This window comes from Paroedura picta, chromosome 9, assembly GCF_049243985.1.
Source record: "Paroedura picta isolate Pp20150507F chromosome 9, Ppicta_v3.0, whole genome shotgun sequence".
Lineage (NCBI taxonomy): Eukaryota > Metazoa > Chordata > Lepidosauria > Squamata > Gekkonidae > Paroedura > Paroedura picta.
Window position 1 is genome coordinate 52,127,575 of NC_135377.1, and position 18,689 is coordinate 52,146,263.

An 18,689-nucleotide genomic window follows, 5' to 3' on the forward strand; every position below is an offset into this window, starting at 1 on the left:
AAGCTCCCAGGAGCATTTCTTTTTATTTTTAAGAAGTTGGGATTGCATTGTAACAAAACCCCACTTTCTTAAAAATAAATGCTGCCCTTGCTGCCCCAACTGCCTCATCTGGAGGGATAAATCTGGGGTAGACTGGGTGCAGTGGGAAAAACGCTTCCCCATACAGACCCAGGGAGAGGCAGAGCAACCTGCCCCAGCCCAAACACTGGGCAGCAGCTCAGCGCACCAGCCTGGATGTGGAAAAGGTATTGAATGGATTTGAGGACTACTGTAACTCTGTAGGATTGCACTGCAAGTCTCATGCAGCCCAATCAGTAAGAGGAAGGCTTTCATAGTGAGTACTAAGCAAATCTCTCCTATGCAGGCATTTACCCCCTAACTGACACCAACTTGCCCTTGCAAAAGAGGCAAAATGTGGGGGTCTCCCTTCAATTGTGCCTTTAAAAAACCTGCTCCTTATTACTTATAGAGTTTGGTTGGTTATAGGCTTAATCTTTGTGACTAGTTAGGCTACAACAAAAGATAGTAAGAATTGTTCCAGTTGCTCAAGGTTGAATAGGATTATCAAAGAATGGCTGGAGAAGATGCAGCTGAGGTATAGCATTGGCCCATTATGCACGGCCGCCGAAATGGCGATTTCGGGTCACATGGAAAACACAGAGGGGGAAGATGCGACGCACACCGGTTATGCACGGGGTGGGGCGTGACGGCGGCAAAACCCAGAGTAACCGATTATGCACGCGACGATCCGGGCACCATTTCTGGTTGCGCCCCGGTCACCCGGAAGCTGCGCTTTCTTCCGCGTTTCACTGACGCGGCTTTTTCGGTGGCATGCACCGAAGCTGCGGCTGGTTGCAGCCGACTCCGTGCGTTATCGGTGATTTTAGTCGCCGCCATTCCACCCCGAATGTGCGTTATTCCCCCCATGCATAATGGGTTATAGGGACAACAGAGTGGGAAGGGGGCATCCTATTATTCAGAGAATTTCTGATAATCCAGTCTGTGCATAGGATTATATCTTGATTTAGTTTCATCTCAATTAATATTCTGAGGTTCTGAGATCTGTAGAAAACGTAAATCATATACAAATGAGGCTATGTCTTGTGCCTCTGATTATTCCCTGCATCCATTTTTCCTTTAGAAATATTTAGATACACATTAACCTGAAAGTAAGTTCCACCAAAACCAATAAAGTCTGTGTTTCATTAACCACATGCATGATGAATAAAAGGACTGGTATCACTGATTTTTAATTGTGGCTAAACTCAATAGAGTGCAATAACATGGATTCCGGTGCTTTGAAACTGACTGCTTCAGATTCCATGGTTTTGGGACTGCGTCCAATATCTCTCTGTAACAGCGAGTGCTCCTTGCGTAGCTAACTGAACTTTTGTCTCTATTCGGCATGCAGTGTTTTGAAAAACAAATGAACAGAGAGAAATGCATTTTAATTGAGGTAACCTTTAAAGGAAATCTCTACAGGCAAAAAGAAAGCATCTAATATGGCAGCATGGTTATTGCATAAACATGGCACAGGAGTCCTGAGGATACTTTGAGCCTTTCAGGGCACTGTCATTTTCTCATCAGGTGTTGGAGCAGGCTTTCAAATATGCTGGATGTTGCAGATATATTATCCCCTGCTTTGGATTAATTATGCTACCAGTAACATTTCAGAAGTTTTTGTAGGGGGGAAAATGTAGCTATTAGTGAGGTAGAAAATACCCTTTCATGTGTTTTCAGTGCTCATAATTGGGTTGAAAGGAGGTGGTAAAGCAACTGGACCATGTGATATGTGAACTTCATTATTGTTGGATATTTTGGCAAGTCTCACCCTTTGTCATGAAGGGTTTAAAGTAAGTCTTTCAGTTAGCATAGGATTAATAGATCATGGAATCTTAAAGAGGCAGAGCCTATGGGAAGGACTGCAGGTCTTTTGTTCCAAAGAAGTTCAGCTTTAAAAAGCTTGGTTGAATAGAACACCATGTAGTAGTTAGTCTGTTGTTGATCGTAGACTATTTCCATGTGGTGGTGGACAACACATACTTCCTCCTGCTTGCAAACGCATGATAGTAAACCATGCATTTGCACACTTCATGATGTGAGACCCATCCCACCATATCCTGCTGTCTCATCATTGCTTTTCCCTTCCCAACAAAGCAACAGAGAAGACAGAAGCGTGGACAACCCACAGATTTCCCCTCCTACCCTCTCCTTGGGTTGTCAATGAACACAAGTCACAGAAGTTGTTATGCGGACTCAAACTTCCATCCACCATGAGTTCTGAAATTAATTTTTAAAAAACACTTCTGCATTGTGATGGGGGCATGCCACAACAGTAAAATGGTTTTTTAAAATATATATATATATATTATTACACTTCCGTGTTGCTTTGGGATCAAGCCATAACAATAAAACATTTCCCTAGATCTCTTTTTGGGATTCTTTGTAGAAGGGTCTCTCTTTATGTTTTGGTAGATGTTTGATAGGCTGTCCATAGTAATTGGACCCCAATGATTGTGTGTTCACAATAAAGATTTAAAATACAGAGCACAGAGACCAAGCTAATAGAGAGAGGGCTGCTTCATCACATGCTCCCCCTCTTTCCCTATTCATACCCCTCCCCACACCAGAAAACACAAACAGGAATGTGTTTTTGATTTGGTTGCTGCCCAATCGCAATGCTACTGTACACACTGAAGATAACATTTTATTGGAACTGAAGGCATGTTGCTTTGCAGTCTCATAGCAACATGGACTGTGACATTAAAAAAAAAAAAAACTCCAGAAATGGAGAGGGGAGGGCGGGCGGGCTAAATGCTGCAGAGACAGGCTTTCCCCTGATGAAAAGATGCTGAAAGCACCCAAGACACGGTTGACCATGCAGAACAAAATCAGTTTTGTCGCGTAAATTCACTCTCCTGTGCAGAGATCAGAAAAACCACAATGCCTTTAGTGATTTTTCATCAACTCTTCCTTCGTGCAAAATTGGCCCTAGTTTGCCCTGGTGTCTTCTTCAATGTAAGTCACTTGATGCCAGCTCCTTGAGTAATGGAAGACAGCTCACAGTGGAAGGAGCCATTGCTGTTAGTATAACAGATGTATGGGATCCTACCCTCCATGCTTGTGTTTGTTTTCAGAATTAAGAATGGATATTCATTCAATGTCCTGACCTGGATGGTCCAGGCTAGACTGATCTTGTTAGATCTTGCAAGCTATGCAGACTCAGCCCTGCTTAGCATATGCATGGGACACCACAGACAATGGTAAACCACCTGTCTTGCCTTGAAAACCCCATGAGATCACCATAAATCATCTATGGTTTATGTTTCTATGATTCAGTTTCTACCGCCACCAATTGTTGAATACCTGTATATCTCAAGCGATAGTCTTGCAAAAGACACCAGGGAGCTGGTTCAACTGTAGCAGGCTGCAAATCCAATTATAGTTCCCAATGTGGTAGACATTAGGGGATGACTAAATACAGATTACATTCTTTCTCCCCTCAATTGTTGCCAAACTTCATTCACAAACTGCTGGTCTCAGAAAAGAACTTTACAGGGAGAAATGTGCTCAGCACCCTTTCAGAGCAATTTAGAAGATTAAATGGAAAGGGAGTCAGAAAGGGCAGGATTTGTAACATTCATCAACATTCAATATTCATCACTCAAATCAAAGCTCTTCAACAACTGGGTTATGGATCACAGTTTTAAATTCATTAGTTATGCTCTTTTTCATATTTTATTAATAGTACCAGGATCTTATTACCACCAAGAGTTGATGCAAAACTCTACATTCGCAAAGTTTATTATTCTTATTCATCATGCAGTTTAATTACTAGTCTTGCTTTGAAATAACCCAGGGACAGATTTTGCACTCCTTAAATTAGCAAAACTGTCATTGATGTCAGAGGTCATTTTATTTGATTAAGTATTGCAGTACCTGCCCTTTTATTATAGTAGCTACTACATATTCTGCATAAATGTATAGCTCCTTTATCTTTGAAAAATAGTTATTGCCTGTATTTACTGTTTAAACATCTATTAACTTGAGAATAGTTACACATGCATTTGAATTCACTGGTTACTTGGATGTATGACAGACTTTTCACCATTGAAATCAATGGTCACCCATGCACAGGAGTTTAAATCAGATACTTCAGTTTCTATAAATTGTGCTACAGCCAGTTGCCGGCTTGTACATTGCTCTGTAGACATTTGTATGGCGTGTATTAATTTGCAAGCCAGTAAACATCAAGGAGCACATGAACTGCTGCATCTCTTTAACATTCCGCTCCGAGACCTTCACAAAAAAGTACTGGTGAACAGATGAACAAGACTTCTGGACATCAATAAGTCATGATAGCAAGAAGATTCATAAGTAATTTATCAATCATGGGTCATCTACAGAAAGCACATCAAGTTCTGAAGAAGGCAGTTATAAGTGCATGCTTTTATAGAGAGCAAAAAGGCTTTTGATTTAACAAACACACAGAAATTGGACTGGGAGCATTGGGCTGGAGGTGCTAAAGTCTTTACAGGAGCTCAATTCTAAACTTTCCCATTGTTTTGACTCCATAAATGATGTTGTCATTTGCCATTTATATATATCCCTGTTCCCCCCTTAGCACTCCAGTTTTTCCTCACAGTCTTGTGACCTAGAGATTCACACATCGTAATTCTGCCTTCTAGATATGTTAGTGATGAACTCCCAGCCTCATGGGCAGAGCTTCAGACAGCATGTCTGCTGCCTTACCATTCTGCGTCACAAGAGGCTCATAGCTCTCCTTTACTCCTCACAATAACCTTATAAGATTCATAGGCCTCCATGGCTGGGTGGGGATTCCAACCTGAATTCTAGCTTGATACTCTAGCCACTATACCACGCCATCTCTCTACCTAATGGGTGCTAATGCTTTTGGCAGATCCCTAATGCAATGGGAAATACAGTTCCTAGGGAGGGAAGCTCTCACATCGAAAACTGCAAATGTGCCAAACTATTCCCTGCTAAAAATCTCCTTTCTACTATATATGTGCTGACACATATTAATGGGGCAGCTTGCTGCTCTTTTAAAAGAATATAAGTAATCTGAGACATAAATGGTAAAATAGGCTATGATTTTAAGTTATTTTAGGATATTTTAAGATATTTAATATTTTAAGAAATAAAATAATTTTCTGTATTTCAAACCAGTCCAATTTATGGAATTTCTAAGTGACTGCTGGGATTGAAAAAATAACTGCTTACCTTCTGCAAGGGCCCAAGATATGACAAATGTTTGCAATTGCATGAACTAAAATGTTTCTGGATTCAAATCTTTAATGTCAAAACTTTAATTTGATTTTGGCCCTGGCTGGAAATAAATGATCAGCCACATTAAAACAGCAGTTACAACCCCAGCAATGATAACTATTGGAAATTTTTGCTTTCATAACTTCTGCTAAAATCAATAGGAAATAAAAAGAGATATGTTTAGTAATGTGGTTCCAGTATTTGGTTTTAACAAATGTGCCAATGTATATTAGGGAACGTATTAATGTATTGACCGGCATGATAGTAATTCACCCATTAAGACGTGAGACAGCTTATGGCATGAACAAGGCCACAGCTTTATTAACAAAACACAAACAAGGCCTGGTACGAGGTATAGAGTAATCTCCACGCAGCTGTCCAACTGCTGACATGGGATCAAGGGGCACCCTGGGTCCCCCTTCCTCCCAGTTGGGAGGAAGGAACCCTTGCCCCTTGATAACCTCCTCCTGGAGAAGTACAGTAGATGGTTGCCGGTTGTTTACCTCATCCAAACATCCCTATCTCCTGGCGTTGAGCCCCTGGCCTTCCCAGCCGGGTAAGGCCATGCTTGGTATTAGCCGATATCCTATTGAGACCCCCGTCTCATGGCCCAGTACTCAAACTGGCCCCTGAACAAAATACTCTACCTCGTGCCTCTATTCCACAACTGTGATGAATAAACATGAACTCCTTTTCAGGATGGGTGGGAGGGCAGCTGTCCTCCATATCAACCAGGCAGTGAAGAGGGCGGTCTGCAAGCACATAGTGCTTATAAAGCACCTGCCCCCACCCTCTCTGCCACCCTGTTGCACACCCAGCACACTGACTCTCTCTGTCGTGTCTCCATCCGGCGCGTCAACTGCGGCCTCGTTCAGTCTCAGCCACTCTTTGTTCTTGGTTACCTGTGTTCATTTCAAATTCCTGTTTTCCACCCAATCCAATAAAAACAGGCAATGAAAATAGCAGAAATGCTTTCTACTTGCTACACCTTCCAGAATGCATGGAGCTTTTATGTTCACTTGGATCCTGTCACTTCTAGAATGTAGTCGCAATGTACTATTATATTAACCTGAGCCATAGTGCAGTGCAAGTCAGGTTCCACTTTTCTCTCAGAGAAAATGACAGAGTTTTACAGAGGGACAGCTGAAGAATAGTAGTTGAGATTTGGCAGCCATGGAGTTGAGAAATTCTTTTCGAGGCAAGCCAGTGCAAACACCACATAATACAGATCCCACCTACCGCATGAACAGAAAACAAGAAGCAGATCTATACCAATTATCTAGATTCTTCTTGCTAGATTCAAAAGTATACTCTACATCACTCATGATGAGTTCAATAAAATTGACAAAGTAGGACATCTTATCCATCCAATAACACCCCCAATTAAAAAAATCAATATTTGTCTGATATAATAAATCAGTGTAATATCATTAAACATGTCAAAATTGAATTTCATTAAAAAGTGTCAAACATATTTCACACACAGACTTCCTGTGAAGCAATATATAATCTCTTGACAATATCCACAATAAGACACACATATACTCTGCTCTGCCTCGGCTTGCTATTTGGTATTATAGGCTGTAGTTTGAAGAAAAGTGTAGTTAAGGTACCGTCCATCTTAGTAATTAAGGTCTAGCTCATACCAGTGTAAACAAATGGAACATGTTCCAGCTTCTCTTAAAATTACAATTAATGTGATCTTACAAAGATAGTTGACAAATGCTTAGAGGCTGTTATTAAGGCTAATTCCAATTTTTCTTAAAATTTTATACTGCTTGATTCTATGATTTTGTATTCAGTTTCCGATATACATTTGTCTGTACATACTTTACATGCCATTAAAGGTTTTGATCGATTGATAGGAATTAAGGGATTAATTACTATTCCCTCTGCCACTTCATGCTTTCCAAACACAATTTTGAATCCTACCCCACAATCTTCAATGTGTCTTACAAGACGAATGTAGGTACACATATTAAATAAGAAAAGGGTTTATACAATGATCATAAGCAAACCATTTCACCCTAGACAGCTGTTGGTATGCCATATTGCAAATTCATGACTTCTTATAAGACTTGTGTGCTGCTTGTGATAACTACTCTTAATGTAAAAGGAAGATAAGACACAATAATCTCGTCCTGACAGCTCACCTAACTTCTACATTTAGCATACAGTTAATTCCCATGATACTTTAATTATTTTCATTTGAGTAGAAAGATCACTCTCTTCAGAACCACAGAAATACTACACAAAGCATACTTAGTACTGTCTGAAAATACTATTGTTAATACAACTGGGAACAGTTTATTCTTCTCCCTAACCCTGCTAAACTAAGAGTTGTTCATGGACTGATCAGTAGCTGTGCCTTTGTGGAACAATAATGACTGGTTGGCCAGTCACTATCTTTTTCTTCAAAGTGCTCCTCAAACAAAATTATGTGCTGACTCTCAGTGCTGACTTCTACAGCCTGTTAGCTAATAAGATAAGTAGTTATATGGGCCATGGCAATTCAGGTTCCAATTACATGGACATGGACTCATAATATAAATCCCTGATAACATACTTCTACCAAACCTTTTAAGAGACTATAACATTATCAGCAATAGAAACAGAGGGTATTTAAAAAAATACCTGATAATGTGTCAGAAAGAAACATTTGATTCTACCTATTTGCTATTATAAAGAAATGAAGAAGCAGTGGATAATGATAATTAGCTTCAAGTTGTTCAGATTTTGTAAAGCCAATCTAGAGACTTGAAGTCATATGTCATCAGTTAATTATTATTATAATACACACTGATGATATTACAAGTTTCACACAGAAAGATAACTTTTTGTTATGAGAAATGTGTGGGAGGAAATATTTTGTCTGTTGTAACAGCTTTAAAATAGTTTATTTCTGGGGTTTCTTTTTAATGTTAATAAATGGGAATGCTATATTCCACCCAAGACAACTGAAGTATAAGAATGGATTTTAAAAACGATGAAGAGATATCTTTTGTTCCTAATTGATACACTAACTTGTTTCATTAGTGCCCCAAGTCAAATGGGTGATCTATGTTTCTGAAACACTATGAACTAGTGTTTGACCACACTATGCTTGATCATCTTCCAATTTGGTTCACATTCATCTCACCAGTTGCAAGCATAAAACTGATTATACATTGAGCAGCTCGGCTATCTGATTGCACCTCAAGCCTTTGTCATAGTTAGACTCAAAACATTAGAAACAAAAGCATACTCAAAACAGTCCTAGATCCAACATGCACTGTTTAGGACCATTCATATAAAATAATATATTAAATTCCTCAGTTTGTATTTTCACCAGGTTTCTTTAAAAATCCTGAACCTCTATGGATACCCCTACCATTGTTATAAAACAGCTCCAGCAGTATAAGTTAAAAAATGGAAAAGCAGAGGTTAAAAATCAAGACGTACTACACACATACATTTCAAATGAAGATAGCAGACAAGAAAACAGGATTGAGCTAAAATTTATTACATTTTTAATGCTGAACTTTATTAAGCCTTTAACTCTTGTTGGTGTGAGTTCTCTACAGGCAACTTAATTGGATCACTAGCAGTGGATAGAACCACCCTGCCTCAAAGTGTTGAGTGGCAATACCTTGCTGACCAAAAAGTATGTTGAAAGAGACTGAGCCTCCGTTTTATTCCTTATCACTGTTCAATGTGGAGGTTCAAATGATGCTGTACAACACAGAGTGTTCCCAGGCATTTGGACTGGTCTGCCAACAGTGTCTGATTTTGTTAGCTAGCCCAATCCACAGATAACTCAGGATACTTGATGAATTTAAGGTTGCCAACTCAGGGCTGGGAAAAATATGGAGAGAGGTTTTGGGAGGGGGAGAGATCTCAGCAAAGAATAAAGATACAGAGTTCTCCCTCCAAAGCAGTCATTTCTTCCAGGGGAATTTGTATTCTGGAGACCCATTATATTTCCAGGAGATCTTGAGGACCCACTAGGAGGTTGGCTGTTCTACTGCTGATATAATTGTATTGAAGAACCTAAACCTACAATAATGATTCAAGCATGTGTTATTGCTAACAAGTCCATAATTGTAAGATCATCCTTTCTGAGTCTGAATCTCCCCTTAGCGAAGAATGACTACTCAGTCCTCTGAATAAGTTAGAGTGGATGTTTTTGCTATTTAAAGATAAATTTGATTATTGGCTATGAATTATTGGTTAGAATATAAACGTGGCAGAATGCAGTATACTCTGTTTGGTTAGTTCACTCCAGTAGAACAAAATATAAATGATTGGAAGTAACAATAGATTTCCTGTTTTCCTTAAGAAAAGTAATTTTGTCTGTCCATTTGTTTGAAAAAGTTTGTGTCTCCAGCTAAGGAAAAAAGACAACCAAGGCTTAAGTTTAATTAGTTCATTTGAGTTGCTGATCAGCATCAAAAGGTATTAGCTATTTAAGGATGCAATAAAAAGGTTTGTTTATGGCCCCGATATTGATGACATTGTCCTGCCCGATTTCTTTATCCTCAACTGCATGTTAATTCCACCAAGAGATGTCCAGCTTTGTCTTGCTCCCACCAACATACCACACAGGTAGCTAAGAGTTTGGTAGATACTGCTCAGCACCCAGGGAGTTTATTCCAAAACTTAAATTCCCACAGAATGACTTATGGACTGATCAGGAACATCCCACTCCAGCACTCTGTATCAGGTTGCTCACCACTCCACCCTATTGTAACAAGCAACCCACCCTATGCCCGAGAACATTTATGGTCTAACCCTTGGAAGGGAGGGTGGGTAAGGCACAAAAAAAGCTTGCTTGGAGGAGATGGAAAGACCCCTTTAGGTTCTCTTCTTTGCTATTCAAGCCCATCGTACCTAGGGCCTCATTGAAGAGACCAGAACAACAACATACCTGGTCCTAATGGCCATAAATGAACTTTCTCCCATATGTTATTACTTACTCTTGTGTATAATGCTTCTACTGTGATTTACTTTCTTCCTAAACTCAGATTTATTTTCCCATTTTTCTGGAATCAATGGCAGTTTGATCATCTTCATCTCCCTTAGTTTATGGTGCTATGAATTCCTTTCATGTAACTTTTCCCTGTTTGCTTTCAGATGTTGGTGTAGCTTCTACTTTTGATCTGTGTAGTTCTCCAGTGAAGCTGAAAGGCTTAGTATTGGCCTTCTTGATTCTGTATGCTCCTCATAATTTGTTTGAGCAGTCTTCAAAGTGCAGCTATTTAATTACCAACACTCACAGGCAGTAAAATGTCCAAAATAAATTCAAATAGGGGAGAACAAACTAATTTTCTTATCATGTGTAATCATGTATTGAGTTTTGTAAAATCTTGCAAAAATGTCAGATTCTGATGTTATTCAAAAATTTGCATTAGCTTTTCTGTCATCAAAATAAAAATTAATCACAGTAGGAAAGAATCTACCAAAGAATCAATAGAAAATGTATATATTGGTATATCTCCCCTTATTTAGATAAAAATTTTCAGAGAAATACCCCCTCTCCTTACAGAACCAGTAAGAAGAACCCTGCTCCCAAATTTGTGGCAAGTCTACAACACCTGCCCAGAAAGGTGTGAACTGGCATTTGAGGCCGATAATTTGGTTTCAAAGCTATAATCCTGCATTACATATTTTTATTACCTGCAGGTGCTCCTCTAAATTTACTCAAAATAGAAAACTGCTTCAGGGACAGCATGGAGAGAAAAAGTATACTTGATAATTTTAGCATTTACTTTGGATTTTAGAACAAGTACTCACTCACACCTTTCCCCCAACATGTTTACTAATGTATGTTTCTAGTATTTTATTGACCGTGTGGCTAAGACAAAAATGCTTATTGGCACAGTCCACAGCTTGTCCTCAAAAACAAAACTTCATTTCTTCCAATATGCCATGCAGCAGCTGAAGATCTGTTCTGACAAAAGTAGTCTTCACATTAACAGCTGCGGGCTGACAGTTCACATTAACTCTTGCCACTTTCAAGTGCATGACCCCTAGATGTCTCTTGCTCTGTCTTATCAGATATAATGGATTTGTTTTAAAAAAAAGTATCATCAAGGAAATTCTAGAGCAAAGAAGTCACAGGCAGTCAAAGTCCTAGGTGATAACTTTTGTTGAGTTTATCTACGGAGTTTCAGCAAGCAAACTTGCAAACTCTTAAGCATGCCTTGCAGAGGCCACATTACTAACTCTTTGAATGTGGAAGGTAGCAGGAAAACTGTATAGCTAAAAATATCAATCAATCAGTCTTTTTTTTTTTTTTATAGAAAGTTTTTATTTTATTTTCCAGAGTTGAAAACAGTGAGATACATGCAATCTACATTGTTAGTACAGAAAAGGAGAGCTATACTCTTCATTTGATACACTTGGTTCCCCATTTTTAATCCCTTTTGTAAATAGTTCAGGTAAGGGCCCCATTATTCTTGAAAGGCCTCTTAGTGTCAGTTTGGCTATCTTGGTAAGATCAGCTAGTTTATTCACCCAGTCTTCTGTCGAGGGTAGTTCTTACGTTTTCCATTTCTTGGCCAATTCTAGTTTTGTTGCCGTCGTCGCATAGTAGAAGAAGCTCTGTATGTGGGTTAGGAAGCGCTGTGGAAAAACATTTTGGTTCCCTGTTTCAATCTTACAAACCCTCTTCTCTCCATTTAAGATTATAGACTGGCTACAATATTATGGACTTTTACCCAAAGCTTATAGACTTTTTATAGACTTTTTCACGTTTGCACCACATTTAAAAAGAGAAGTCTACTTTGTTACCATCATTTCAACATTTGTTTGCATAGTTTCTGATAGTTTTAACAATCATAAACAGTTTATACTTAACATAGTCCTAGAGCCCTCCACATTTTCACTAGAAAAAGGGAAAAAAGAGAAAAAAAATACTTAGTTGTACGGAAAGAAGGGAAACAAATATATATAAGTATACATTGTTGATACCAGAAATAATAAAATGGAGTCTTCATTAATTAATAGAAAATATTTTTCGTTAGTTATATATACACCTCCTCAGCTAGAAACCTTTTTTTAGTTATGCTTTAAATTTAGGCTGGAAGTCACTACATAGATATGCTAGATAATTCAAATTCAGCTATCATAGGAAATCTCAAACCCCACACTATAATGTAAGCCCATTCCATTAGGTGTCTCCTTTTAGTTATGCTTTGATTTTGGGCTGGTAGCCGCTGCGAAATTAGGTTTAATAATACAAATTCAGCTTACTTAAAAGATCTTAGACCCCAGATTAACTTCTTAACTAGTTATATTGCCTATATGGCTACATAAAGGAGGTAAAGGAGGAAAGGAATTTCGACCACTGTGTTGCATTTCCATTCCCCAAGCTTCTTAGGGAGGTCTCATTTCGAGGCTTATTACGTCTTGTGACTCCCGTTGACTGATGTTCTGTCCCATTGGTCTTTGGCTGGGAAAGTATAGTTGTAGTCTTTCCCTCGGAGTATACATCGATAAATCTTGAAGCAGTTGTACCTCCTGGACTCCAATATCAGTACAGATGTTTTTCCATGATGCTCCTTTCAATCGATTGCTTTCACCGCAGATCCATATGTCTTTCTTGAGTATTGTTGCTTTGGAGTGGCTGTATATCTTCTCAGGCAGGGTGTCCTTATCTGAGCTGCAAGACTCTGACATCCCCTTTTCTATCTCCATAATTTCAGATTCCTCTTCTGCTGGTAATTTTCCATCTTGTTTAGAGCTATCATCAGCCACTACTATTGGTTCATCATTCCTGTTAAAGACTTCTTCCTTAATGCCTTTAAACTCCATGAGCATATTTTTAAGTGAACCATTTAAAGATTCTTTCAAGTCTTGTGTTTGTTTGTCTAGAAGATATGCAAATTTTTTAAACGAAAACATGTTCCAGGTTTGGAATTTTGTTAGACTTAATATTTGCAATTTTGCAAGTAGCCAGTAGAGGTCCTACAGAGTCCTAACGAAAGCAACAGTGTTTTTAATTAAAGGAATGTCTCTAAGGCTTAGTTCTCGCGAGATTCCATGGCTCTAATCTCTCTTATCTTCGAAGACGAAAAACAGATATAATAAAACAGATAATAAGAGCTGTTACTTATTAGATTGAGTTGATTTAAGTCCTTCTCCTGATTAGAAAAGAAAATTAGCCTGCCTCAGAATGAGGTGGCATCAAGCAGAGCCAGAAACGGGGGAAAAGTAAAGACGGAGAAGCGGAAAAGCACTTGCATCTCTGCGTTGATTAATGATTCAGTATCTTGGAATCTGGCAGCTTCCCCCCCTCAGTATTATCAGACAGTCCTGTCAGTCTGGCTTGTTTGGATTAGCGAGAGCAACTCTCCACGCCGAGAGTTCATTCCAGGGAAGAAGGTGCCGAGGGAAACCCCACTCACTGTTTGCAGGCTCGATCTGATGTCTGCCAGATGTTTTCACTCCAGAGTTGTGGTGAGTCGAAGGTCTTGCTGGGAGGTATCCAATTAGCTTTGTAGATTAAAATAAGCTTTGTAGATTGCAGAGTTGAAAAAGGAAGAAAAGGAAAAAAGATTTTAAGATGGCGGACGGCGCTTGCTGGACCCTGTGCACACTGAGCTTACGTTCCAGTGGGAGATTAATTTCCCTGCGGAACAGAGAGGCCCCAGAGATTCACAAGGAATTCCTGAGAAGATTTAAGGGTGGGTTATCGTACCCAAAACCCGATTCTGTCAATCACAGCAGCGATTGACCCTCAGTGGAACAGGAGCTCGAAGTATTCGAGCTATCCAAGTGCCATGGCTCCGCCTTCTCAATCAATCAGTCTTTATTCTTCTGCCAGCCCTTCCAATACAGCTCAGGGCTCCAATACGCCATCATTAAAACAATCACTTAAAGGCTAAAACATTCTCGAATCCCCCCCCTAACTAATTACATAATAGATGGGTTGTAAGGAGAGCAGATCCCCTTGCCTACTGGATTCCACCACTAAGGGAAGTGCCCTTTGTGGAGGAGCCAAAGGGCACCAATCTCAGTTATCTGACTCCAGGCCACCTGGCAAATGACTCCTTATCCTCCCAGCCAAGTCAGCCATATTCATTTACATGCCACTTCTTCTGGAGGTCCCAAACCCCAGGGAGTCTGATTGCACACCAGGCTCCCTGCCAACAGGTTCTGTCCTATGCAAACCTGCAGCTGTGGCAAAATATTAACCATGAAACATCTACCTCAAATCCTGTAACAAGGCTGTTTCCATACAAACATTGGGTGGGTAGGACAGAACATGTTCCATGGTATCCAGGGAGAATAGAACAGGACCACGAATGTGATGCCTTTATAGGTGCTGCAGGTCCCGCCTGTCCCTTATGCTAGCTACTTTGTGTGCACATGCAAGCAGTGTTAATTGTGAAGGGGCTGCTGGGGCAGGCACATCCCCCTCCAACCAGCCCTCTGCAGCACCAAAAGCAGCTGTAGTGAGTCTTAGCTGTGCATTCTGATGAGTCAATTGTAGTTCAATTACTAATTTAGCCAAGACACCAGTAAGGCAGAGGTTGTTAGATAGGTTCATCTTTTCAAGCTAGTATCACTAGGACAAATCTCTTTCCAATGGTAGGGAATCAAAAACAAGTTTCTGTACAGTATCTTTATACTCTAGAGTTCCCCAAATAATACAGAGCTTTAACTTTGTCCCACTTTAATTGACTGCTTTCAGCACTCTTAGAAGAGTGATAGTCTACACACGAACTACTGTTATCATCTGTGTTCTTGTCAACTGAAAACAATAAAACAGTGGGATATACATTATGATACTATGCAACGTTCATTTCAGATATCTCACCCCTGTTGTATCCAAGTTCCCAGAAAGATCTGATGAATTCTGTACAGATCTCTAAGGAGACTGATATAATGATCTAAAGTGGCCAAATTCTGTATTGAGGCACATAAAAAAGCAGATATTTCAAACCTTTTAATAACTTTTATGTATAAAGGATATGAATTTTAATCTTTGTATGTTAATTTTACATTAGTATGCATACTGTGCTGATAAACTACTTTGCTGATATTTCAATCACAAGAAAATATTTTTGGCTCAGGAATTTTGGAGTACTCCTAAATGTTATTTTAATGTGCAATATAAATATTTTCCTACGGGAACATACAAGGGCCTCCACATGTAGAAAGTAACAGGCTGATCAAGAAAGTTTGTTCACTGAATCTCATCTAATTCTTCCCCTTACTATAGCCTCCATCACACCTAGCCATGCTCCATGAGGATCTCATGATCTCAGGCATAGCCTTTTTGATCGCCGAAGGAGACCCTTGCCTAATTTTTTTCACCAGTTCAAACGTTGGTTAGATCCACCCAATATTTCAATTATGTAAGTCTGCATGTCCTACAATTAAGTTGTAATATATGTACTCCTAGACCGTAAACGTTTTCATTTTCATTTACTAAAATCTAAATAGCCTTAAACATTCAGTAGCTAGATGAGACACCTTTGGAATATGCCCAGTAGAATTCTTTGATCAGCTCTCATGTTACGAAGTGCAAGCACTTATCCTCTAGGAACCAATTAGTTCATTATTCTTCACAGATTGTATACAATTCTAATTATATACTGAGGTTGGAGTCTTTCTTCTCAGTAAACAAATGAAATAATAAAACATTCAGCCACTTAAAAATATTAACAACAGCGTGTAGTGAACTTCATATATTTTTCAGACTTGCTGATTTCAATTTCATTTTACAAACATTAGAACATACATAAGCATATCAATCGAGTCTGCTTTCGTGGTCCCAATGGAGCTAGGGGGTTAGGCGAGGAAGAACAACAGTGCAATTATTTTTGGTAAAATAGCCACAGCTTATTTACTATGCATACCAGCTATAGGAACACTGGCACACCATTGTAGCAGATGCTCAGGCATCAAGTGTCTCACCTGCCACTTGATACTCCCTTTCACATCACACCTCCCAGAAATAACCGTGGCATGGCAGTTAATGGGAATACAAATGAGAACCAGCCTCTATACAGATTCCCTGACACATGGTGGTGTGAGCCAGCTAGCTGCCCCTGCCTGGGCATGCCATCACATGGCTCCCACAGGCAAGGTCCCTTAAAGGGCCACCAACTGGGCTCTCTTCCAAAGATCTGTTCCAATATCCAAAACTGCTAGCTATGCCTACAAAGCAAACATACCCTTGTGACAGCATGCCATCCTACTGTGGAACCTGTCTAAACTAAGAGATGGGTGGGTGGACAAAGCTGCCACAATCTGAAAAAAGGCTGAAGGTCAGAGTACCCTTCCTTTAGATAGCCCTACTGCCCCCTACACCCAATGATGCCCCTTTTTGATGCAGAGAGGTTGCAAGGATTCAGGCCAGCCATTCCTACCTCCCAGCAGTATCCCTGTGATGTTGATCCCATTTCTCCCCTGTCCCTTCCCTCCCTAAATCATAAAAATGGTCTTGCTGAATCTCACCATTGCTTCTTCACTTGGATGAATTGAATGATATGTTTGCCTTAGTGATTATTTTTCTTGACTTTTGTATAGAAACAGATTGTGGGAGAGGGAGCAATTGAATAGACGGAGAGAAGCTATTTAACACTTTCTCCTCTTGCTGTTATTACACTGAAAAATGAATGTCAGGGGAAAACCCATGCTTCAGCCACTTAACCACACACTTTTCTACTTTAAATCACAGTTTCATATACCAGTTTTTTATAGCAGCAAGCCTCTGCACACTTATTGGAACTAAACTCCTTAAAATGAGATGTACTCTCAATAAACATGTATAAGATTGGACTGTAAAGTTTCCATTTAACATAAAACATTTACCCTATAGAACCTATGGAAACATGCACACTATTGTGTGTGAAGTAAAGCAACATAGTTTATTTTTTAAATGTTGTAAAGGCAAGAAAGGCATTCTGGAGCTGAAATCAAACTAAATAATGTCATCCCTTTTTATGAATTGACCTAAATTGACCTAAAAGATTTTTAAAAGCCCTTTTTTATAAGATGCAGATGACATAGTTTCATTTCAAAGATATACATTTTAGCAATCTTTTTCAAAAGACAAAATATAGCAAGATGTATTCATTAAAAAGTAGCAGATCCTAAACATGTAACCACATGTCTACTTACTCAGGAGTAAATCCACTCAAATCACTAGCTTTCTCCTGAAAAAAATGGATTGCATGCTACTTACTTGAATAATATTTCCACTAAGGTCAGCTGGAATTACTTCCAGACAAGTGCCTTTAGTAGTAAAGTACAAGACATATCACAAAGCTTTAGAAAGCAGTTGTTGAAATTAATTTTACAATTAAATTTATTGTCATGGTATTAGACTGGCCATCTGGCTTTGACAACAGTGATCAATTGACGAATCATGGACCATAAGATGTAACATATGAATTTTTAGATGGGATTTTCTTCAAAGTCTGTTCCTTAATTTTAAACTAAATTTGAAGAATTATTTTTGTTGTACTCTGTTTCTTTTTCCTTCTGTTGTATTTTCCTACAGAAACATCCATAAAATAACATGCAGGTACTTTCAAACAAGACTAAAATTATATGTTTCCTCCCATTAGCTGTGAGATGCTGTTCCCTTTGGACTGCCCTTCACCTTGACCAAGAAACTACAGCTGGTCCAGAATGCAATGGCAACACCATGAAGGGCCCACATTTGGCCTATTCTCCAACAGCTTCACTGGCTTCCAGTCGAATTCCAGATCAGGCTTAAGGTTCTGGTAATCACCTTTAAGGCCATATGCAGTCTGGGCCCAGTGTAACTGAGGGACCGCCTTTCTGTCTACACCCCTCAAAGAGATTTATACTCCACTACCTCCAACTGCCTGGTGATCCCTGGCCCCAAGGAATCTTGCTTGACCTAAACCAGGGCCAGAGCATTCTCCATCCTGGCCCCAACCTGGTGGAATCAGGGCCCTAACAGAACCTGAACAATTCTGCAGGGCCTGCAAAAGGAAGCTCCTCCACCAGAGGTTGAGGTTGACCTGAACAAATCACCTTCCATTGGCCCCCAGCATACCTCCCACAAAAACTACCCCTGATTCATCAAACCCAAAAGGCTGTCAGTATGCTGTAGTTAAATTACTGTACTCCATTGTTCTACTGTTTCACTGTTCCAGCATGCTGTTGTCATCACTGTATTGTTACGGTTTACAACTATTAAGATTTCTGTACTGTTCCCTGTTAGCTAAGTTCTATGTTAACTGCCCTGAGCCTCAGGAGAGGGTGGTATATAAATATAATAAATAAACATTAAATACATAAAATGTGTATCTTAATAACTAGAAGATACTGGCTCCTAAGTGATACCAGAAGAAAATTCTGGTCTGATTGACCTTAAAATAAAGATTGATTTATTTTAATAGTAATTTTAAAAAATGAACATTTACAAAATGAGT